The sequence below is a fragment of the Scyliorhinus torazame genome, chromosome 12, assembly GCF_047496885.1.
Source record: "Scyliorhinus torazame isolate Kashiwa2021f chromosome 12, sScyTor2.1, whole genome shotgun sequence".
In the NCBI taxonomy this organism is placed as follows: domain Eukaryota; kingdom Metazoa; phylum Chordata; class Chondrichthyes; order Carcharhiniformes; family Scyliorhinidae; genus Scyliorhinus; species Scyliorhinus torazame.
Window position 1 is genome coordinate 32,162,941 of NC_092718.1, and position 25,632 is coordinate 32,188,572.

A 25,632-nucleotide genomic window follows, 5' to 3' on the forward strand; every position below is an offset into this window, starting at 1 on the left:
ACTTCTGTGAATAGACAGGCAATATTTTGCTACATGGGATAAGCCTTCTTTCGGCCCATTATCCATCTTTGGGAAACGGTACAGAGATCACCAGGCCAATCCTGTTCTGAATAAGAGTCCATGGACTCAAAACATTAATTCTGTTTCACTTCTGACTGATTCTGCCAGACCTGCTGAGATTTTCCGGCTTCCTCTATCCTTGTTAAAGATTCCAGCATTCGCAGTATTTTGCTTACTTTCATTTATATCCTACCTGAATGAATAATGTTTGCATGGATTTCAGTGTTGTAAGTCCAGAAGCCTTGGCTGTATCACTCCTTACCTGCATGGAACATCTGGGTACCCCCAAAACTTAAATTAATAGGTGTTGAACTATGCCTGGTGTGTCCCTTATGCAGAGTCTAACTAATACAGAAGCACTGGGCTGCCGGCTCCTATTTTATGCTTTTCTGTCGGGGTAGCCAATGTTCAATGAAAGTTTTGTTTCTCAAAAGCAAATAACTGATTTTGAACATAGTTATTAAGCAACATACTGCAGAGGCTGGAAATCCGAAATGAAAATAGAAAATGCTGGAAATACACGGAAACCATGCAGAGCGAAACAGTTGAAAATATATCGCCGTTCCTTCACTGTCACGGGTTAAAATCTTGGAAATACCTCCCTAACAGACCATAATGGGCCGAATGGCCTCCTTCTACACTGTAGCAATTAGAACAAAGAACATACAGTGCAGAAGGAGGCTATTCGGCCCATCAAGTCTGCACTGACCCACAGGTGAGGCTGGTTTAGCACAGGGCTAAATTGCTGGCTTTGAAAGCAGACCAAGGCAGGCCAGCAGCACGGTTCAATTCCCGTACCAGCCTCCCCGAACAGGCGCCGGAATGTGGCGACTAGGGGCTTTTCACAGTAACTTCATGTGAAGCCTACTTGTGACAATAAGGGCTTTTCATTTCATTTCATTTTCACTTCCACCCTATTCCCATAACCCAATAACCCCTCCTATCTTTTTGGTCACTAAGGGCAGTTTAGCATGGCCAATCCACCTAACCTGCACGTCTTTGGACTGTGGGAGGAAACTGGAGCACCCGGAGGAAACCCACGCAGACACGGGGAGAACGTGCAGAATCCCCACAGACAGTGACCCAGTGGGGAATCGAACCTGGGACCCTGGCGCTGTGAAGCCACAGTGTTATCCACTTGTGCTGCCGTGCTGCCTATGCTTGTGACAGCACTGTGGGTGTAACTACAACACATGGACTGCAGCGATGAACCAGCAACTTCTCAAGGGCAATTAGGGATGGACAATAAATACTGGCCTGGCCAGTATCAATAAAGATTGACAAAGAAGATGCCACATACAGATCAGAGAATCCCTATAATGTAGAAGGAGGCCATTTGGCCCATCGAGTCCGCAGAGCATTCTCATCACTTTCTGTTCTTTTTTCAATACTTATTATTCTCCTCATTTTCAACATTTTCATCAATAAACAACCAAAGAAAAAACAAACAAAAACAAATACAATCCCCCCGCACACAATTCACCCACCCGCTCAATATGCAGACCAAAACTTCCACCTGTACATTCCAAGTAAAAAAAACACAAATTAACAATAAATCTGTAAACAGTGTAATCAAAGACAAGTATACCCCCCCCCCCCCCCCCCCCCCCCCCCCCCCCCCCCCCCCCCCGCTAATGTTCAATGGCAACCAATTCTGGGAAGTGCATAATAAACAGCCCCCAAGAATTATGGAACCCTTCCTTCATCCCCTTCAGCTGAGGCTCCACCTTCCCGAGAGTCAAAGAAATTCAAGTAGGTCCCCCCGCCAAGCCGTGTCCCAGGATGGAGAAGCTAATCTCCACCCCAACAGGACTCGTCTCCGGGCAATCAGCGAGGTAAAGGCTAACAAACTTTGCCCCCGCATCCGCCTGGCGCCCGAGCAGGTCCGAAACCCAAAAAGGCTTCTAGGGGCCCTGGTTCCAAGTTCCCAAGCACTACCCCCGAGATACCCCTGAAAAACCTCCCTCAACAAACCGCTCACGTTCCATGTAACTACCGTAACCGGGGGTCTCCCACCCCACCCTCCCCTCCTATCCATCATCCTCATAACTCCAGACCCTGCCCACTAGGCTTGGCCCGCCCCGTTGTTACCATCGACCGCCCCCCCCCCACCCCCCCCCCCACTCCCAGAATCCGCTCATCCACTTCCTCTCAAAAACACCTCACCCAGTATCAGTCCCGTCCCCCAACTTTTCACACCTCCTGGGCCCATCAAAACTTGTTCTATCAGGCTCTGATAGCCGCAGCCCCTCCCCCCACTGCACTCCCATTCACTGGCCAGCTTGAGGTAGCCAGTGTGGATGCCCCAGCCCAGCCCAGGCACAACTCCCCTCCAATCCCCTCTCCCCTGCCTGGTCCCAAGAAAACAAAGAAATCTCTTTCAACACACAACCCCAGGGTAAACACACAAAGCCCCAAGAGCCACCATTGCAAAAGAAAATCCCAACCCTTACCTTGTCCAAATAGGCACCGTCTACTCATTTAGCACATATAACAACATGCAGTGAAAAATAGAGCTATATACACTCCCCCACCCCCCCCCCCCCTGCCCTCAGTCCAAGACCAATCCTCAGCCCCATTTCTCACTTCTGCCCAATTCTTTCTGCCTCCGCCACTTCCACCGTCTCAAAATAAAAGTCTTTGGAGTTGTAGGTCACCCTCAACTTAGCTGGGTACACTTTGCTGAACCGCTCTACAATGTTGTCTTCACTTTGCTGAAGGCCGCCTGCCTCTTCGCCAATTCCACCGTAAAGTCCTTGTATATACGTCTACCAGCTCCACTGCACATCCCGCTTCTGCTTTGCCCAACACAGGACCTTCTCTTTCACACGGTACCTACGGAAACAAATAATCATTGATCTTGGCGGCTCATTCGTCTTTGGTTTAGGCCTCCACGCCCTATGAGCTGATCCAGTTCGTACTGAGAGGGATCTTCCCCCTGCCTCAACAGCTCCGCCAACATCTTGGCAAAATACTCCGTCGGCCTCGGGCCCTCCACCCCTTCGGGCAGGCCCACGATGCTCAGATTTTGCTGCCTAGATCTCCACTTTGGCTCGCAGACGCTTGTTGGCCTTCACCATCCTCTACAGCACCTCACCCATCGAGGTGAGCTGATCGCTGTGTTGCAACAGGGCCTCTTCCACTCCCTTCAGTTTCTCACCCTGCTCCCGCACCTCGGCGGATGCCCTCAACACCGCCGCCTTCACCGGGCAACCGTCTCCTCCACCAGCACCTTCAATGCTGCCACCATCTCCTTCCTCGTCACCTCCATGTGCTTTGCGAACTTTTCGAGTTCCACAACCATCACCTCGGTCACCTTTTCTGCCGTGAACAGTGCGGCGCTGTAGCCACCTGAGCTGGCCACTTCCCGACTTAAAATGGAGAACCGCAAAGGCTGAAGGGAAGTTCAGCTAACACAGGCAAAAACTAGCAGATGCAAGTTTACTGTGTATTAGACTCTGCAAAAGCCCAGACAGCATCGATACAAGCAGCCATCTGCATAGTAATGTAGCAGCCATCTACATAGTAATGAGCGATCCCCAGAAACAATCAAAACATTTGAGGTAAACAAGGCCAAGCCAGACTCCTCGGCGTCATCAGGAGCCAACACAAAAGAGGTTAACGGACACTTAAAGACCGCCCATCGATCAGGGAACCGCTCCAGTATTGAAGAAATCGAACCAAGCGATTGGAACAAAGTCCAATCACTTGAAACCAGGTACGGGGTCCGCCCCGAAAGGCGGGAAGTCCCTGGGGACTATAGAGTAAAGCCCCCAAGTTCAAATCGTCCTTCTTGACAGGGTCACTCAGCAATGCGAACCAACCCTTGACAGTGACCTGTCCAGCTGCCTCCAAAGAACGTAAGTTTCAAGTCAATGCTCGCTACAAGATAGGCACGCCTAGCTACCAGTCCATACCAGCTTTTGAATCCCGCAGACTCAGAACCCGAACGAAAGGCCATTTGTTCCCCTGACCTGGTGGGCCAGTCCGAAGCTAAGTATTGGCCTGTTAGTGATAGAAATGGCTTAGAAAGTAGAGTTTATGCATGAGTAGCGATTTACTGTGTATAATAAATGTGCTTTGATTTGAATCTTACTAATTGGTGTATTAAGTTATTGATCCTTACTTGAACTTGAACCTCGTGGTGGTATCAGAAAGATACCTGGCGACTCGAGAGCAAAGGTTATAAAACAGAGCCAATTGAACCAACCAAAAGTTAGCAACATATTACTGGCGACATCCTGGCGGGACCCGATCTAGAAGTGGCTTAACCACTCCGGGAGAACCCAAAATTTGAATTAGAAATCCAATTGGGAACAGAAAAACCACAAGTGTTCAAGCAGTTCTGATCAATCCTCATAATTCGGAAGAGTGTTAAATGCATGTGTAACTAACAGGGCGATAAGGTAATATTGATCGATTTTTTTGTTGCGACAAAACTGTCGGGAGTTTGTATTCCGGAAAATAGCGAAAGCCGTACCCGTAATTACAGCACCACCTTAGTCTCCCTCATTCCAAATTTAAGAAAGCATTCAGATAGGAAAGATGGCAATGCAACGCCTCATGAACCCCGAAGAATTTGCGGTCGCAGCGACCAGTAGCAGTAGAGTAGGACAGTGTCCCGTTTGGGAAGAGGAAATCAGAAAGTACCTCAAAGGGAAAGGATGGCCCCTTTGGAGCGAATTCTGTGAAAATGAGGAAACAGGTCCCGGGAGTATAGGACATACTTGGTGGGAGAACCTGAGCGAGATTCACAAGAAGAGCTTAGGAAAAGCTCGTAAGCCGATGGCAATCGTGTCCTGTTTGGCACAATTGCGAGGCACAGAGGAGGTCGTTAGGACGCTCCGGAAAGAGATAGAAGGCATACATCGAATGAGCAAGGTCGATGTCAGTGAGGTAGAAAAAGAGAATGTAGAATTAAGGAGGAAGTTAGCAGCAAAGGACGGAGAGGTGGATGATGCTAAGAGGGCACACCAGTCTTGTCTGGTGCACTTAAGCAGCTTCCAATCCCAGTACGAAAAGGCCTATCAGGACACGCAACGTGCAGTCCTGGTACGAGAGGAAACCGAGAAGCAGGTAGAGGCATTGCAGAGGCAGTGTAGTGACCTGAAGGCAGCGTTAAGAGCACTCCATGCTGCCACCACGGAGCAAAGACAAAGCTCATTAGACCACGCAAAGTGCCGGAAGCAGATTGCAGAACTGCAATCTCTGCCTTAAGTTCAAAAAGGATTCCAGGAAACCTTTGGATCAAAGTTAGATGAGGAAGACGGCCCTGATTGGGAAGAATTGAGTGAGACAGCGCAGAGATATGTTCAGGGAAAGTCCCAGAAGAGAAAAGCGCCCCAACCCCTCACAGAGCAGATACTTCAGGCTCCAATGAACCCAGTCACCACCCACCGCACAGCCACATCTGACGACACAGAATTTTGGTACACCACCCCCTTAACAGTGACCCAATTACGGGACGCGTGCGATAAAATCAAACCATTCCTCCCCACCTCAGATCCCCACCATTTCTTTGCCAGAGTAAAACAGCAGGCTACCATGTACGGCCTGGATGAGCGAGAGCAAGTAAAACTCACAGTTTTGAGTTTAGGCCCTTCGGTCGTAGCAGCCCTTCCTGACTCACAGAATGTAGGAGGAGGCACCCTTGCAGAAATACATACCGCGATCCTAGACGCAATCGGGTATAACAGGGGTAACCCCGTAGATGGCCTCAATAAATGAAGGCAAAAGAAAACCGAGCACCCCACAGCGTTTGCTGGACGCTTGTGGGTCCATTTCACAGCAGTTTTCGGAGACTTAGACCGCGCCCATTTGTCCCCAGACAACATGGCCAGATGGACCCGCACCCTTATCTCCCATGCCACAGAGTTGGAAAAGTGGGTTGTAAAAAGATTGTCCCACACCTGGGAGCAATCTGTTCAAAACAAACCCACGATTAAAAATCCCGACGAACAGCAGGCAGAAGCAGACATACACGCAGTTAAGGCACACCAGAACCCCGCATGGGTGAACGAAGGGAAGAACAGCCCCCCACAGAAGCCACAGGAGTGTTACAACTGTGGACAATTGGGACACTTTGCAAGAGAATGCAATGCCCCACGAAAGCCACCGATAGCCCAGCAGGCAGGCACCCTGAATAAGAATAAGACAGAGCCCATACATAGTGTGAGCACCCATTCAGATCAGACGGACCTGAACGGAACGGACTGGCGGTGTTCGGCCTCCCCCAGTTGGGTCTGCGACACCTTTTAGGATAGGTCCGGCCGACCAGTAGTTGCAGCAAAAATACGGGGACAGCCCATCGAGTTTCTCTGGGACACAGGAGGGTCCCGCACCACAATCAATTCCTCCACCATGTTTCAAAAGGACACGTGGCCCACTACAGCCACCATCACCCTCAGCGGCTTTACAGGCCACTCACAGCAGGGACACATCATAGCCCCTGTACCTATTTAAATCGGCAACATCACCACCAAGCACTCCATAGTTTTAGTCGATCTACCCCACACAGCAGAACACATTTTAGGCATAGATTTTATGAATTCCCACAACCTATCCTTTGATCCAGTCAACCAATGTGTCTGGAAAATGGCAAAATCCACAAGAGTCCCCGCTACGCTCACCATAGGAGAATACGCCAACAAGATTAGCGCAGTAGGCGAATTTTGGTTCAACCCGACTACGATTAGCACGGACAAGCAGGTTAGGGCAGTTTTACAAAAGAACAGGGCAGCATTCGCGACCCACAAACACGACTGCAGCCGGATGACTGGTTCAGTACAAATCGCAGGACCTGACCCTAGACCCCAAAAACAGTATGGATTTCCCCAAGAGGCAGAGGGAGAAATCGCAAAAGTTATCAACAGCTTATTAGAGCAGGGCGCACTTAGATCAGTAGCCTCCACTAATAATGCCCCGATTTGGCCAGTGAGAAAGCCCGATGGATCATGGCGACTGACCATCGATTACCGGGAACTCAATAAAGTCACCCCCGCAGCAGCCCCCACGGTAGCCACAAGTCCCGAGATCATGCTCAAACAGGGACTCAACTCACGATACTTTACGGTTTTGGACGTCAGTAATGGATTCTGGTCCATTCCATTGGCAAAAGCGTGCCAATACAAATTTGCCTTCACTTTTAAAAATCAGCAGTACACGTGGACATGCCTTCCACAAGGATTCCACAACTCCCCCTCCATTTTCCACCGACAGCTGGCAAATGGTTTGTCAAAGTTTTCTCGCCCCGAATGTCTGGTCCAGTATGTGGACGACCTATTACTGCAGACAGACACCAAGGAAGAGCACATCGAGCTTCTGGCTGAACTCCTGGAAATCCTACAGAAGATTGGTTGTAAAGTCAACCCCAAAAAGGCCCAGAGTTTGGAAAACAAGGTGATATCTTTGGGTACAATTATCACACATGGTAAACGTGAGATCGAGCATAAAAGGATTGACTCGATTGCCAAATTGCCCCTTCCCCAGAACGTTTCAGCCCTCCGGTCGTTTTTAGGACTGGTTGGCTGCAGCCGAAACCACATTGACGGTTTTGCCAGCAAGGCAGCGCCCCTCTCAGACCTCCTAAAGAAAGGAGTCCCCTGGGAATGGCTTCCGCAGCATACGGATGCTGTGGACTCGTTGAAAAGAGCACTCATAGCAGCCCCCGCGCTACAAGTTCCAGACCCGCTTTCCCCTTACGTGATAGAGGTAGTAAGTACAGACCGCACCCTTTCGGCCGTGCTCCTCCAGGAACGGCACGAACAGTTAAGGCCCGTGACTTACGCCTCCAGAGTTTTAGATGCTGTGGAGCAGGGATTTTCAGCCTGCGAAAGTCACCTGCTCGCAGTTTTCTGGGTAGTTCAATATTTTTCTTACATAACCGGACTAAACCCCATCACAATCCTCACAGAACACACCCCCACCCAACTTTTACTTGACGGACGACTTAAGGACGGTACAGTCAGTCAAATAAGAGCTGCCAGATGGACCCTTCTTTTGCAGGGACGGGACATCACTGTTAAAAGGACCAAGACCCACACTTTTTTAGCCAATAACCTACAGTATCCCGGAACCCCCCATGGATGTGAAATCATCTCTCCACACCACAACACAGGCCCCTTTATTGCGAAAACACCCCCCAGAAAGATAGGTAGTTCAACCCAGAGCCCCAAGCACACAGATACGTGCGAACCCATTAGGATATATGTGGATGGATCTTCCACAATATTAGAAGGGAAGCGCATAACAGGATGCGGCAATTACGTTGAGGACGCGCAGGGACGCGCCTTAGAAGAAATAGCAATAAAACTTCCAGGACAATTAGGCGCGCAGGCGGCAGAACTAGCAGCCATCGCATACATAGTGGAACACCCAGATTCCTTCCCCAGCCCAGCAGACATGTATTCGGACAGCCTCTATGTCTGCAACAGCCTTACGGAATTCCTACCCCTGTGGAAAGCAAGAGGATTTGTTTCCACAGACGGAAAACCCCTCCCCTCAGCCCCATTGCTCCGTCACATTTTAGAAAAAGCCCAGGGCAGGACTTTTGGAATAGTTAAAGTTCATAGTCACCATCGTTCCTGCCCCCCTGGAAATGTAAAAGCCATCGCACTGGCAAAAGCAGGTTCCAGGCACGGATATTTTTGGACACCCCCCCGAAAGCGCACCAGTGAATGCAGTTCAGGTCTCGCAGACTAATATTGAGGATTTAGTGCAGACCCAGAAGCAGGATAGCAATCTTAGGGAGATTTTAAAAGGAAACTATCCAGCACCCTATGATAGATTTAAAAATGCTCTGGCCACACATGACGGTGTGGTGTTAAAAGACACCCTTTATGTGGTTCCTGAACAGGACAGGAATCAGCTCATTTGTTTGTTCCATGACAGTCATGGACATCAGGGAATTGATCCCACTACAGCCCACCTCAGGCAGCTCTGTTGGTGGCCGAGTTTGAAAGCAGATGTAACTCACTACGTTGAGAATTGCCTTATCTGTGCCCAGAACAATCCGGACAGATATGCCAAAAAGGCTCAGCTTAGTCACACCCGACCCGTTAATGGCCCCGGACTAACCTCCAGATTGATTATATAGGACCATTGCACCCTTGCAGAAATGGTTATAAATATGTACTCGTGGTGATAGACACGTTTACAAAATGGGTGGAAGCATTCCCATCCAGAACAAACACAGCAAAGACCACAGCCAAGATCCTAACCCACCACATCTTTACGAGATGGGGACTCCCCCACAGCATTGAATCCGACCAAGGTTCCCATTTTACGGGACGTGTCATGAAGAACATCCTCACGATATTTGGCATTACCCAAAAATTCCATATCGCATATCACCCCCAGTCAAGTGGTATCGTGGAGCGCATGAATCGGACCCTAAAATCAACCCTCAGAAAAATGATCCAGCAGAACAACACCACTTGGGATTCAGTCCTCCCTTTTGCGCTGCTGTTTTTAAGAAATACGGTTTCAACATCTACAGGTTACACCCCACACACTCTCATGACCCGACGCTCCATGAAAGGCACAGAATTTTTATCAGGATTAGATTTGACCAGCCCCGAAGTGACGGCCCTCACACACGAGAAAGCAGTAGAACAACTGGTACAGAATGTTAAAACGGCTCAGCTAGCAGCCGCAGTGAAATTGGGCACAAGAAAGAAACAGAGCAAGGCCTGTTTCGATAAGACAGTGCATGCGACTGAGTTCAGTGTAGGACAGCAAGTCATGCTCTCCATATACAACCCCAGCACATTCCTGTCACCTAAGTATCCGGGTCCGTACTCCATTGCAGACAAAGTCAGCCCTTCCGACAACAAAATAAAGTATCCCAACGGAAAGACTGCGTGGTTCCATATCAATCAGCTTAAGGCATATGGAACACAGTCTAACCACGCACACCACGTCATGCTCGACGCAGCAGACCACGCCCCGCCCACAGCCAACGTAACCTTACCCTCCCCCAACACGTCCAGCCCAGACACGGACTCAACCCCGACCCCACCCACGAACTCTAGACTCCGCCCCGGAACGCCCACAGACTGCAGCAGTAGCGACAGCGACTGTGACTCGGACAATAGCAACACAGCACGCCTCCCTACTATCCCCATGCAACAGGACCCACACCCAGCGAATATGACCACGATTCGAGTGATCCCTTCATGATCAGTTTCCTAAACAAACCCCACCACCGACCACTGACCTACACTGACGACAAAGAACAAACAAAGAACAAAGAAATGTACAGCACAGGAACAGGCCCTTCGGCCCTCCAAGCCCGCGCCGACCATACTGCCCGACTAAACTACAATCTTCTACACTTCCTGGGTCCGTATCCTTCTATTCCCATCCTATTCATATATTTGTCAAGATGCCCCTTAAATGTCCCTATCGTCCCTGCTTCCACTACCTCCTCCGGTAGCGAGTTCCAGGCACCCACTACCCTCTGCGTAAAAAACTTGCCTCGTACATCTACTCTAAACCTTGCCCCTCTCACCTTAAACCTATGCCCCCTAGTAATTGACCCCTCTACCCTGGGGAAAAGCCTCTGACTATCCACTCTGTCTATGCCCCTCATAATTTTGTAGACCTCTATCAGGTCGCCCCTCAACCTCCTTCGTTCCAGAGAGAACAAACCGAGTTTATTCAATCGCTCCTCATAGCTTATGCCCTCCATACCAGGCAACATTCTGGTAAATCTCTTCTGCACCCTCTCTAAAGCCTCCACATCCTTCTGGTAGTGTGGCGACCAGAATTGAACACTATACTCCAAGTGTGGCCTAACTAAGGTTTTATACAGCTGCAACATGACTTGCCAATTCTTATACTCAATGCCCCGTCCAATGAAGGCAAGCATGCCGTATGCCTTCTTGACTACCTTCTCCACCTGTGTTGCCCCTTTCAATGACCTGTGGACCTGTACTCCTAGATCTCTTTGACTTTCAATACTCTTGAGGGTTCTACCATTCACTGTATATTCCCTACCTGCATTAGCCCTTCCAAAATGCATTACCTCACATTTGTCCGGATTAAACTCCATCTGCCATCTCTCCGCCCAAGTCTCCAGACAACCTAAATCCTGCTGTATCCTCAGACAGTCCTCATCGCTATCCGCAATTCCACCAACCTTTGTGTCGTCTGCAAACTTACTAATCAGACCAGTTACATTTTCCTCCAAATCATTTATATATACTACAAACAGCAAAGGTCCCAGCACTGATCCCTGTGGAACACCACTGGTCACAGCCCTCCAATTAGAAAAGCATCCCTCCATTGCTACCCTCTGCCTTCTATGGCCTAGCCAGTTCTGAATCCACCTTGCCAGCTCACCCCTGATCCCGTGTGACTTCACCTTTTGTACTAGTCTACCATGAGGGACCTTGTCAAAGGCCTTACTGAAGTCCATGTAGACAACATCCACTGCCCTACCTGCATCAATCATCTTAGTGACCTCCTCGAAAAACTCTATCAAGTTAGTGAGACACGACCTCCCCTTCACAAAACCGTGCTGCCTCTCACTAATACGTCCATTTGCTTCCAAATGGGAGTAGATCCTGTCTCGAAGAATTCTCTCCAGTAATTTCCCTACCACTGAAGTAAGGCTCACCGGCCTGTAGTTCCCGGGATTATCCTTGCTACCCTTCTTAAACAGAGGAACAACATTGGCTATTCTCCAGTCCTCCGGGACATCCCCTGAAGACAGCGAGGATCCAAAGATTTCTGTCAAGGCCTCAGCAATTTCCTCTCCAGCCTCCTTCAGTATTCTGGGGTAGATCCCATCAGGCCCTGGGGACTTATCTACCTTAATATTTTTTAAGACACCCAACACCTCGTCTTTTTGGATCACAATGTGACCCAGGCTATCTACACCCCCTTCTCCAGACTCAACATCTACCAATTCCTTCTCTTTGGTGAATACTGATGCAAAGTATTCATTTAGTACCTCGCCCATTTCCTCTGGCTCCACACATAGATTCCCTTGCCTATCCTTCAGTGGGCCAACCCTTTCCCTGGCTACCCTCTTGCTTTTTATGTAAGTGTAAAAAGCCTTGGGATTTTCCTTAACCCTATTTGCCAATGACTTTTCATGACCCCTTCTAGCCCTCCTGACTCCTTGCTTAAGTTCCTTCCTACTTTCCTTATATGCCACACATGCTTCGTCTGTTCCCAGCCTTTTAGCCCTGACAAATGCCTCCTTTTTCTTTTTGACGAGGCCTACAATATCACTCGTCATCCAAGGTTCCCGAAAATTGCCGTATTTATCTTTCTTCCTCACAGGAACATGCCTGTCCTGTATTCCCTTCAACTGCCACTTGAAAGCCTCCCACATGTCAGATGTTGATTTGCCCTCAAACATCCGCCCCCAATCTATGTTCTTCAGTTCCCGCCTAATATTGTCATAATTAGCCTTCCCCCAATTTAGCACATTCATCCTCGGACCACTCTTATCCTTGTCCACCAGTACTTTAAAACTTACTGAATTGTGGTCACTGTTACCGAAATGCTCCCCTACTGAAACATCTACCACCTGGCCGGGCTCATTCCCCAATACCAGGTCCAGTACCGCCCCTTCCCTAGTTGGACTGTTTACATATTGTTTTAAGAAGCCCTCCTGGATGCTCCTTACAAACTCTGCCCCGTCTAAGCCCCTGGCACTAAGTGAGTCCCAGTCAATATTGGGGAAGTTGAAGTCTCCCATCACCACAACCCTGTTGTTTTTACTCTTTTCCAAAATCTGTCTACCTATCTGCTCCTCTATCTCCCGCTGGCTGTTGGGAGGCCTGTAGTATACCCCCAACATTGTGACTGCACCCTTCTTATTCCTGATCTCTACCCATATAGCCTCACTGCCCTCTGAGGTGTCCTCTCGCAGTATAGCTGTGATACGACCCCGATTCCATTCCCACAGAACTAGACACCACTTTTTGGCACCGAGATAACTCATACAGACTCGTCCGGAATGACGAGAGCAATCCCAAAAGACACGATGCAGCCCTCTCCGCCCTGATACACTCGAGAGTTTGGCATCCGGGGGAAGATAACGACTTTGAGTCTGACTCACAAAACTAGAACCCCTTTGTGACCCTGTTCGCAACCGATAACTGAGGTGTCCAGATGATGTTTTAAAAAGGAACCGCTTGGGAGAAAACGGTGTCCTTTCTGATGGAACCTGCAGCATGTTTTATGTTGTTTGTAGTTGTATTGTTAAATGTTGTATTTAAGACCGGAAAATTTTTTTTCACAGCCCCACGCCACCACCCTTCTGACGCCCACTGGCAGTCAGAGAAACTAGTTTGTCCCAGACGCGAGTTCAGAGGAACTAGTTTGTCCACAGAGACTTGTTAATGTCCCAGACGCCAGTTCAGAGGAACTCGTCTGGCGACAGAAACACAGACCCCCGTTCGTAACTGCCCTTCTGGTTCGAAGGAAGAACCAATACAGCAACCCCCCACGATGACTACATTTCTTGCCCGTTCTTGTCGGTTGCTCAGGCAGTGGAGAAACGGCATTGGGACCCGCTCTGCCTGGGAACCCCCCCACTCTGGTCAGCTACACTCGGGTAGGGCACACACGGCATTGGTCGCCGTCCTACCCGGGGAGTCCATCCAAATCTTACCCGTCGCACCCCATACGCACCTCATTTCGGCAATTTCCGTTCAAAAAGTTTTGTTTTTGTTTTCAGGTGACCCTTAGGTTGCCATCCCTATGCTATTTACATCCTCAAACATTTGGATGGTAAATCGCATAGTCTGCGAGACAGCTCGCACTGTTTCAATATTTTTAAGTGTGTCTTGCCCTGAAATTCGGTTTTTGGAAGAATAAAAATGAGGGAGTCACACATAGTGACCAATTATAAAGGGAGTAATTGGCACTAAAAGACAGACATGCTATCATACGAGATATTAAAACAAGGTAGTAACAGACACTATGCTTGATCCCACAGAACTCCAGAAGCTCCAGGAACAGAAGAGAAGAGAAAGAAGAAGAACCATGAAGACATCCTCCATGTTGCTCATCACCCTAATGAACATTTGGTTGCGCACGCACGCGAACCCCCGGACCCCAACCCCCCCCAGCCGTTAATGATTCACTTCCCCATAGTACCCAGAGCTCAGTCACAAGCAACACCACACCATCTTGGTGTGACAGGTTTATAACCTGGTACTCCCTGTCCTACTTGATAGAATCCCTACTAGTATTGGCGATACTCTGCTGCATCGTGCAGGCTATTCGCCTGAGGAAATGGAGAAGGAGAGCCTTCCGCGCTCGCACCCCGGTATATAGGATAAGATCCCCTATTTTTGGTTATGATCAGACCCCCGACCCCCGCGATCTATAATAAAGAACATTCATTTGCGTTCCTTTTTATGAATAAAGAAATGTTTCATGAGCGATTGTACAATCCTGATCTTGACTGCCAAGCCAGGAAAAATGTGAATAATGCTGCCATGATTTTGTGTGTACTGTTTAAGAAGTTAGTATGATTGAATGTTTGAATGAGTGTAGTTTATTAACGACAGTTAGAGGTACCGATTTTCTTATTTTGTAATGCATGTCCCTGTTTTGACATAGCGCCACTTAGAATTGTCAGTTAAAATTTTCTTGCATAGTTAGGGTCAGTGTAGAGGCCATAGAAGAGTGCTCGCCGGGTCAGGGAATGAAGACAACGCAGTTATGTGATCCTTCACGCTTCGCGTTAGGATCACAAGGAGGGTGTGTAGCCACCTGAGTTGGCCACTTCCCAACTTGAAATGGAGAACCGCAAAGGCTGAAGGGAAGTTCAGCCAACACAGGCAAAAACTAGCAGGTGCAAGTTTACTGTGTATTAGACTCTGCAAAAGTCCAGACAGCATAGATACAAGCAGCCATCTGCATAGTAATGTAGCAGCCATCTACATAGTAATGAGCGATCCCCGGGAACAATCGAAACATTTGAGGTAAACAAGGCCAAGCCAGACTCCTCAGCGCCAGCAGGAGCCAACACAAAAGAGGTTAACGGGCACTTAAAGACCGCCCATCGATCAGGGAACAGCTCCAGTATTGGAGAAATCGAATCAAGCGATTGGAACAAAGTCCAATCACTTGAAACCAGGTACGGGGTCCGCCCCGAAAGACGGGAAGCCCCTGGGGACTATAAAGTAAAGCCCCCAAGTTCAAATTGTCCTTCTTGACAGGGTCACTCAGCAACACGAACCAACCCTTGACAGTGACCTGTCCAGCTGCCTCCAAAGAACATAAGTTTCAAGTTAATGCTCGCTACGAGATAGGCGCTCCTAGCCACCAGTCCATACCAGCTTTTGAATCCCGCAGACTTAGAACCCGAACGAAAGGCCATTTGTTCCCCTGACCTGGTGGGCCAGTAGAAGCTAAGTATTGGCCTGTTAGTGATAGAAATGGCTTAGAAAGTAGAGTTTATGCATGAGTAGCGATTTACTGTGTATAATAAATGTGCTTTGATTTGAATGTTACTAATTGGTGTATTGAGTTATTGATCCTTACTTGAACTTGAACCTCGTGGCGGTACCAGAAAGATACCTGGCGACTCGAGAGCAAAGGTTATAAAACAGAGCCAATTGAATCAACCAAAAGTTAGCAACAGCGCATCCAGTGACCCAGCCCCCGCCATCCTTCCAGTTGCTGAACCGATCCTTCCCATCGACGGTAAACCTTCCTTCGCCCCCTTCTTCACGGCAGCTTTCCTTTAGGTTTTGGACATCTTTCTTCCTTATGTCTTCCTGCACTTATTGAACCACAAATTGCCCCTGGGACTGGGCATTAAATTCTAAAAAAAAATCAAGCCTCGAGCAGGGGCCCTCCAATATGCGACCTCCTCCTATATGCCGGAAGTCTCATGGTTAACTCGGCTCGCCCCTGCTTCTGCCTCACCACACCACTCCTCTCCCCGAGCCTCATTCTGTTCTCATTACATAAGTAATTTTGAAGGCTTTCTAACATACTACGGTTTGTTCAATGCTCCAGTGTCTGTTGCCCCATTCTTCCAGGGTATCTTCACCATAATGATGCATCACATGTCAAGCCATTTAACAGATGTCATACGTTATAGGCAAAATGCAAAATGTCGTGTAATCAAAATCTAAGACAGAAAATGCTGGAAGCATTAAGTAGTCCAGTCAAAATCTCTAGAGAGAGAACAGATCCAACCACCACGTGCAGACACTTAATCAGGTCCCAACCTCATGCAGAAGTCTTCACGAGTTGGCAGAAGAACCCTGTCCCTTGCCCCAATCATGCTCACCAGCTAAAATGATATGGCCTCTTTCGGACGTTGTGGTGAACCACTGTATTAGGGGATGTAAGGTAGGACCTGCACTACAGGTTCGCCGGTAGCTCCTGCCGGCTGGCTCCGCCCACGGAGAACTGTATAAATATGCATGACCTCCAGTGCCCTGCCATTTCGCCAGCTGCAGCAGGAGGCCACACATCTGACTGTAATAAAGCCACAGTTGTACCCAACTTTAGTCTTTGTGCAATTGATTGTGCATCAATTTATTACAGTCAGATTTTCCACAGAATGGATATCCGAATTAAGCCCGATCGCCTGCAGCTGGATCCGCACTTGCCCGACGCAAGGAAAGACTTTACTCACTGGCTAGCCTGTTTCGAGGCTTACATCAACGCTGCGGACCCCGCGCCAACGGAGGCTCAGAAGATAAACGTCCTGTACTCCAGACTGAGCTTCAGTGTGTTCCTGTTGATCCAAGATGCCATGACTTACACAAAAGCAATGGAACTCCTCAAAGAACACTACGCGCAGAAGGCGAACACGCTCTTCGCCAGGCATATACTTGCCACCCGCTCGCAACTACCTGGTGAGTCCATCGAAGACTTCTGGCGGGCCCTAATCCCACTCGTCCGGGACTGTGACTGTCAGGCAGTCACGACCGCCAAACATGTGAATCTCCTCATGCGCGATGCCTTCGTGACGGGGATTGCGTCGGACCGCATCCGAGAACGATTGTTGGAAGGGGCCAGGCTCGAACTGGCGGAGACGAAAACCTTGGCGCTCTCCATGACGGTCACATCCCGTAACGTACAATCGTACCTCTCCCGCCGCGCTGCCCACCCTTCTACCCCTTCCTACCCCTCCTGGACCTCGCCGACGACCTCCTCGGCCGGGACCCTGCTTCCCAATACACCTGCATCGCACGCCGATCCGCGCACTCCGGGGGTCCCCGCTGCTACCTCTGTGGTCAGCACTGCCAACACTGCCTGGCCTGCACTGCAGTTTGTAAAGCCTGCAGTAAAAAGGGCCACTTCGCGGCTGTGTGCCAGGCCCGTGCTTGCTGCGATCGCGCCCGCTATCGCCCCCTCCCCCACACCAGACGCACAATGGGAGCCGCCATCTTCTCCTCTCGGGTCCATGTGCGACCAATGGGCGCCGCCAACTTGTCCCGATCCCGCAATGTGCGCACCATGGGCGCCGCCATCTTGTTCCCCACAGGGTCCCCGGACATCCCGACATCGGAACCGCACACGCTCGCCACCCGAAGCATCCGATGGCTACCCGCAGCTCGCTTCGATGACGCTGGGCCAATCTCGCCCACCCAACCTGGCCACCGCGTCGACGACGGTTAAAATCAACGGCCACGCAACCTTGTGCCTGCTGGACTCCGGGAGCACCGAAAGCTTCGTTCACCCAGATACAGTAAGGCGCTGCTCCCTCGCGGTCCACCCTGCCAATCAAAGGATCTCCCGAGCATCCGGATCCCACTCCATTCCGATCGAAGGCTTTTGTACAGTCACCCTCACGGTCCAGGGCGTAGAATTTAGTAACTTCCGCCTCTATGCCCTTCCTAATCTCGGCGCTGCACTCCTGTTGGGCCTGGACTTCCAGTGCAACCTCCAGAGCCTCACCCTCAAATTCGGCGGGCCCTTACCCCCCCTTACCGTTTGCGGCCTCGCGACCCTCAAGGTCGGTCCCTTTTTGCCAATCTAACTGCAGATTGCAAGCCCGTTTCCACTAGGAGCAGATGGTACAGCACCCAGGACTAGACCTTCATCAGGTCCGAAGTCCAGCGGCTGCTTAAGGAGGGTATTATCGAGGCCAGCAACAGCCCCTGGAAAGCCCAAGTGGTAGTGGTTAAAACTGGGGAGAAACACAGGATGGTCGTGGACTACAGCCAGACCATCAACCGGTACATGCAGCTCGACGCGTACCCCCTCCCATGCATATCTGATATGGTCAATCAGATTGCGCAGTACCGGGTCTTCTCAACAATTGACCTGAAATCCGCCTACCACCAGCTCCCCATCCGGAAATCGGACCGGCCATACACTGCCTTCGAGGCGGACGGTCGCCTCAACCACTTCCTTAGGGTCCCTTTCGGTGTCACAAATGGGGTCTCGGTCTTCCAAAGAGAGATGGACCGAATGGTCGACCAGTATGGTTTGCGGGCCACCTTTCCGTACTTAGATACTGTCACCATCTGCGGCCATGACCAGCAGGACCACAATGCCAACCTCGATAAAGTCCTCCGCACTGCCACTCTTCTCAACCTGACCTACAACAAAGAGAAGTGTGTGTTCAGCACGACCCGGTTAGCCATTCTCGGCTATATAGTCCAAAACGGACTTCTCGGGCCCGACCCCGAGCACATGCGCCCCCTCATGGAACTCCCCCTCCCCCACTGCCCCAAGGCCCTCAAACGCTGCCTGGGGTTCTTTTCCTACTACGCTCAGTGGGTCCCAAACTATGGGACACGGCCCGCCCACTCATTCAGTCCACCCAATTCCCTCTTGCGGCCGATTCATGCGGCTATCGTTGAAGCTGTGCAGCATTGGAGGCATTACCTGGCCGGTAAGAGAGTCACTCTCCTTACGGACCAACGGTCGGTAGCCTTCATGTTCAATAACACACAGCGGGGCAAGATCAAAAATGATTAAATCTTGCGGTGGAGAATCTAGCTCTCCACCTATAATTACGAGATCTTGTATCGCCCCGGTAAACTCAACGAGCCCCCAGACGCCCTCTCCTGAGGTACATGTGCCAGCGCACAAGTGGACCAACTCTGGGCCCTACACGACAGCCTTTGTCACCCAGGGGTCACTCGATTGTACCATCTGGTCAAAGCTCGCAATCTGCCCTACTCCGTCGAGGAGGTACGGACAGTCACCAGGGACTGCCAGGTCTGTGCGGAGTGCAAGCCGCACCTCTACCAGCCGGACCGTGCGCGCCTGGTGAAGGCCTCCCGCTCCTTTGAACGCCTCAGCGTGGATTTCAAAGGGCCCTTCCCCTCCACCGACCGTAACACGTACATTCTCAGTGTGGTCGATGAGTACTCCAGGTTCCCCTTCGCCATCTCATGCCCCGATATGACGTCTGCCACCGTCATCAAGGCCCTCAGCACCACCTTTGCTCTGTTCGGTTTCCCCGCCTACATCCACAGTGACAGGGGATCCTCATTCATGTGCGATGAGCTGCGTCAGTTCCTGCTCAGCAGGGGTATAGCCTCTAGCAGGACGACCAGCTACAATCCCCGGGGAAACCGGCAAGTAGAACGGGAGAATGAGACGGTTTGGAGGGCCGTATAGCTGGCCCTTTGGTCCAGGAACCTCCCAGCCTCTCGCTGGCAGGAGGTCCTCCCTGACGCTCTACACTCCATCCAGTCACTATTGTGCACCGCCACTAATAACACACCCCACAAACGTGTTTTTACCTTCCCCAGGAAGTCCACATCCGGGGTGTCGCTCCCGACTTGGCTCGCTGCTCCAGGACCGGTCCTTCTCCGTAGGCACGTCCGACTCCACAAGGCGGACCCCTTGGTGGACAGGGTTCATTTGTTCCATGCCAACCCTCAATATGCCTATGTTGAGTTCCCCGACCGCCGCCAAGATACTGTCTCACTCAGGGACCTGGCACCGTCAGGTTCCACCCCAACACTCCCCCTCCACCCATGCGCCCCCCCCCCACCTCCCACCGCACCGCCAATATTGACCCCACCAGACCACCCCCCCCCCTCCTTTTCCGCACAAGAGGACGAAGAGGACTTCTGCATGTTCCCGGAGTTCCCCGATGACTGGCCAGCATCAGCACCGCCACCACCGCCATCGGTGCCACCTCCACCACCGCCAGCACCGACTTCGCCACCACCGTTACGCCGCTCCCAACGAAGCACCAAAGCACCGGCTGAACCTTTGACGGACTCCGGACCGTCAACATAGACTTTTCTTTCCCTGCCACTGTACATAATTGCACTAATTGTATATAGTTTCATGTCACCCCCGCCGGACTCATTTTTAACAGGGGGTGAATGTGGTGAACCACTGTAATAGGAGATGTAAGGTAGGACCTGCACTACAGGTTCGCCGGTAGCTCCTGCTGGCTGGCTCCGCCCACGGAGAACTGGATAAATATGCATGACCTCCAGTGCCCTGCCATTTCGCCAGCTGCAGCAGGAGGCCACACATCTGACTGTAATAAAGCCACAGCCAACTTTAGTCTTTGTGCAATTGATCGTGCATCAGACGTGCCAACAGCCTGGGCCTTCATGGGTGCCACCTCAAATGCCAGTGGTTTATGCCATTTCTCTAGGCTTTCTGTGGCTCTTCCACTGAAATTAGGGGGGGCTGAGCAGAAAAGTCCTTGGGGCAATTCAGCTTCAATAGCTGAGATGTGACATGTGGGCACCGATTTCAGAGCACAGCAATCTTGGTCTGCTGCTTATGAAAACAAGCTTTCTACCATAACCAATCAGGATAACTATGGTGGGGGGAGTGATCTGTTCCACTCTGTTTCTCTCTCTCTCTCCTACTCTTTCTTCCCCTCCCTTTCCCCTTCCCCAGTTCCCCTCCCTTTGAACCGGTCCTAGCTAATGTCGCACTAGCAGAACGGACAGTAAGAAGTCTTACACCGGGTTAAAGTCCAACAGGTTTGTTTCAAATCACTAGCTTTCGGAGTGCAGCTCCTTCCTCAAGTGAATTCTCTTCCTACTGTGCTCACTCCAGTCCAACGCCGGCATCGGTAGCATAGTCGTTAGCACAGTTGCTTCACAGCTCTAGGGTCCCACGTTCGATTCCCGGCTTGGGTCACTGTCTGTGCGGAGTCTGCACGTTCTCCCCGTGTCTGCGTGGGTTTCCTCCGGGTGCTCCGGTTTCCTCCCATAGTCCAAAGATGTGCGGGTTAGGTGGATTGGCCATGCTAAATTGCCCTTAGTATCCAAAAAGGTTAAGTGGGAGTTACTGGGTTACGGGGATAGGGTAGAGATGTGGGCTAGAGTAGGGTGCTCTTTGTAAGGGCTGGTGTAGACCCGATGGGTCGAATGGCCTCCTTCTGCACTGTAAATTCTATGATCTTCACATCATAGCAGAAAGGAGATTGATCTCAGATTGGAAGTCCTCTAGATCTGCAGCCTTTCACTTTAAACCCTAGTCTTGTGACTCCGCGGTATAGCAAGGGATAGCTTATTAATGATCATGTATCAGTACATACAGATTGGAGCCAAGCCGCTGTGAGATGAACTGAATTCAGAAAATGCTAGAAAAACTCAGCAGGTCTGGCAGCACCTGTGGAGAGGGAGTTAACATTTCGAGTCTGTATGTCTCTTCTTCAAAGCTAAAGAGAGGGAGAAATGTGAGGGATTTAATACTGTTTAAGAGGAGGTGGAGCAGGTGAAGCAAAGTCGAAGGTCACGAATAGGTGGGAACTCGGAAAGATGTCATGGAACGCAAGACAAAGGAAGTGTTAAAAACTAAAGAAGGTGACGATAGTGATGCGACCATCAATTCACGCGAAGACACGTGGAGAAGTAAACCGTGGTTTTAATCAGCTTAGAACTGAGCCTGCCTGTGACCGGTACAACACTGAAGGCGGCCCCGCAGGTCGGCAGCTCTTATACTTCCTGTAAAAGGGGTAGAGTCATGGGCGGAGCCCGTACATGCCCCAACATATCCCCTGTGGGTGAAGCCACACAATGGCCCATAGGTAGAGCCCACAGGGTTAATAACATAACACAGTGCACTGGTGAATTATCAGTAATTATACATTCACCACATTCACCCCCTGTTTAAAAATGAAGTCCGGCGGCAGTGACGGGCTCATAGATTCAGTCAGTCCGGTGCCCGGATCATACGTTGCGACCGCCGAAGCACTGGTGTTGCAGCCGCTTCGGGTGGCTGTGGAAGTGGGTCCGAAGCAGGCACAGGCGTGGACTCCGGGAGCGGCTCTTCCGGAGCTTCATTCCTGTGGACCGGTGTGGCGGGTGGGAGGGAGCGCGGGAACCATAAAGGGGTGGGGGCGCTGAACATGGGAGGTTGGACGGGACATAGTGTGGGGGATGCAGTAGTGGGAGTGGTGTTGGAGCCTGCAGGTGGCAGGTCCCGGAGGGAGACGGTATCTTGCCGGCCATTGGGGTGTTCGACGTACGCATAGTGTGGGTTGGAGTGTAGGAGCTGGACCCTCTCGACCAGAGGGTTGGTCTTATGGCTCCGAACGTGTTTTCGGAGGAGGACTGGTCCCGGTGTCTTCAGCAAGGATGGAAGCGAGGCCCCTGAGGTAGCTCCCCGAGGGAAAACAAACAAACGGTCATGAGGAGTCTGGTTTGTGGCCGTGCAAAGGAGGGACCTAATAGAGTGGAGCGCATCGGGGTGGACCTCCTGCCAGTGAGAAACTGGGAGATTCCTGGACCGCAGGGTCAACAGGACAGTCTTCCAGACCGTCGCGTTCTCCCTCTCCACCTGCCCCTTTCCCCTGGGGTTATAACTGGTCATCCTGCTCGAGGCGATGCCCTTACTGAGCAGGTACTGACGCAGTTCGTCGCTCATGAACGACGAGCCCCTGTCGCTGTGGACATAACTGGGGAAACCAAACAGGGTGAAAACACTATGCAGGGCTTTAATGACAGTGGGGGTGGTCATATCAGGGCAGGGGATGGCAAACGGGAAGCGGGAGAACTCATCGATGATGTTAAGGGAGTATGTATTGTGGTTATTGGAGGGGAGGGGCCCTTTGAAATCGATACTGAGGCGTTCAAAGGGCCGGGATGCCTTTACCAGGTGGGCCTTATCCGGTCGATAGAAGTGCGGGTTACACTCCGCACAGATTTGGCAGTCTCTGGTTATAACTCTGACCTCCTCGGTGGAGTAGGGCAGGTTGCGGGTCTTGATGTAATGGGCTAGCCGGGTGACCCCCCGGGTGGCAGAGGTCATCGTGGACAGCCCGTAGTCGGTCATCTTGCGCGCTGGCGCATGTGCTGCGGCACAGGCCAACTGTGGGCTCGTTGAGCTTCCCAGGACGATATACTATATCGTACTTATAGGTGGAGAGTTCGATTCTCCACCTCAAGATCTTATCATTCTTGATCTTGCCCCGCTGCGTATTGTCAAACATGAAGGCAACCGATCGTTGGTCGGTGACGAGGGTAAACCTCCTACCAGCGAGGTAGTGCCTCCAGTGCTGCACGGCTTCCACGATGGCTTGGGCTTCTTTTTCAACTGAGGAGTGTCGAATTTCGGAGGTGGTGAGGGTGCGTGAAAAAAAAGCTACCGGTCTGCCTGCTTTCATAGAATTCACAGTGCAGAAGGAGGCCATTCGGCCCATCGAGTCTGCGCCGGCTCTTGGAAAGAGCACCCTACCCAAGGTCAACACCTCCACCCTATCCCCACAATCCCAGCAACCCCACTCAACACTAAGGGCAATTTTGGACACTAAGGGCAATTTATCTCGGCCAATCCACCTAACCTGCACATCTTTGGACTGTGGGAGGAAACCGGAGCACCCGGAGGAAACCCACGCACACACGGGGAGGACGTGCAGACTCCGCACAGACAGTGACCCAAGCCGGAATCAAACCTGGGACCCTGGAGCTGTGAAGCAATTGTGCTATCCACAAGGCTACCGTGCTTGGTTGAGGATGGCGGCGAGAGCGACCTCTGAGGCGTCGGTCCCCACCTGGAAGGGGACGGACTCGTCCACCGCGCGCATCGTAGCTTTGGCGATGTCCACCTTGATGCAGTTGAAGGCCTGGCGAGCCTCGGCTGCCAGTGGAAAGAGGGTGGCCTTAAATAGTGGGCAGGCTTTGTCCGCATACTGGGGGACCCACTGGGCGTAGTAGGAGAAAAATCGAAGGCACCTCGTCAGGGCCTTGGGACAGTGACGGAGAGGGAGTTGTAGGAGGGGACGCATATTGTCAAGGTCGGGCCCTAGGACCCTGTTTTCCACGACGTAGCCGAGGATGGTTAGCCTGGTTGTGCGGAAAACGCATTTCTCCTTGTTGTCGGTGAGGTTGAGATTTTGGGCGGTTTGGAGAAATCGGTGGAGGTTGGCGTCGTGGTCCTGCTGATCATGGCCACAGATGGTGACATTGTCCAAGTATGGATACGTGGCTCGCAGCTCGTACTGGTCCACCATCTGGTCCATCGCTCGTTGGAACATCGAAACCCCGTTCGTGACGCCAAAGGGGACCCGGAGGAAATGGAAAAGGCGGCCGTCTGCCTCAAACGCCGTGTAGTGACGGTCCTCCGGGCGGATTGGGAGCTGGTGGTATGCAGACTTCAGATCCACCGTGGAGAACACGCGGTAGTGCGCGATCTGATTTACCATGTCTGCAATCCGGGGAAGGGGGTACGCATTGAGTTGCGTAAACCGGTTAATGGTCTGGCTGTAATCAATTACCATGTGGAACTTTTCCCCGGTCTTGATGACCACCACCTGAGCTCTCCAGGGGTTATTGCTGGCCTCTATGACCCCCTCCCGCAAGAGACGCTGGACCTCGGACCTAATGAACGTCCTGTCCCGCATGCTATACCGTCTGCTTCTGGTGGCTACTGGCTTGCAATCGGTGGTGAGGTTTGCGAAGAGGGGGGGGGGTCAATTTTTAGGGTCGCGAGGCTTCATATGGTGAGCGGGGGCTGGGGCCCCCCGAACTTAAGAGTTAGGCTCCTGAGGTTGCACGGAAGTCGAGTCACAAAAGGAGAGGAACGCAGAGGCCTGGGAGAACATATAGTTGAAAATTAGCGTACTCTGTACCCTGTATCGCTAGGGTTGCAATAGTGCACCCTTGGATTTGCACCGAGTGCGACCCAGAGGCGAGGGATATGGTTTGTTGCGTCGGGAATATTGAGAGCGAGCAGCGTCTTACCATGTCCGGGTGAATGAAGCTCTCTGTGCTCACGGAGTCGAAAAGGCAAGGTGTCTCGTACCCGTTAACCCGGACGGCCATCATGGAGCTCCAGAGGTGCTTAGGTCGCGACTGTTCCAGGGTGACCGCGCTGAGGTGTGGGTAGCCGGCTGCGTGATCGGAGGTGCTGGGGCGGCCCCGCGATGGCTATCCGTGTAGGTCGTACATGTCGAGTGGCGTAGCAGATGGCGGCCAAGATGGCGGCCCCCATGGATCGCACGTGGCCGGCCGTGTAGGGGAGGATGGCCAAGATGGCGGCCCCCATGAGTCGCACATGTTATGCGGAGGCGGAGTCGGCAGACACGCTACCACCTTGCAGGGTCTGCGGGCCTGTGAGTCTGTGGATCGGGACTGTGAGTTCGAGTTCTTAGACCTGGCCAGGCAGACCTTGGCGAAGTGTCCTTTTCGCCCGCAGCTGCTGCAG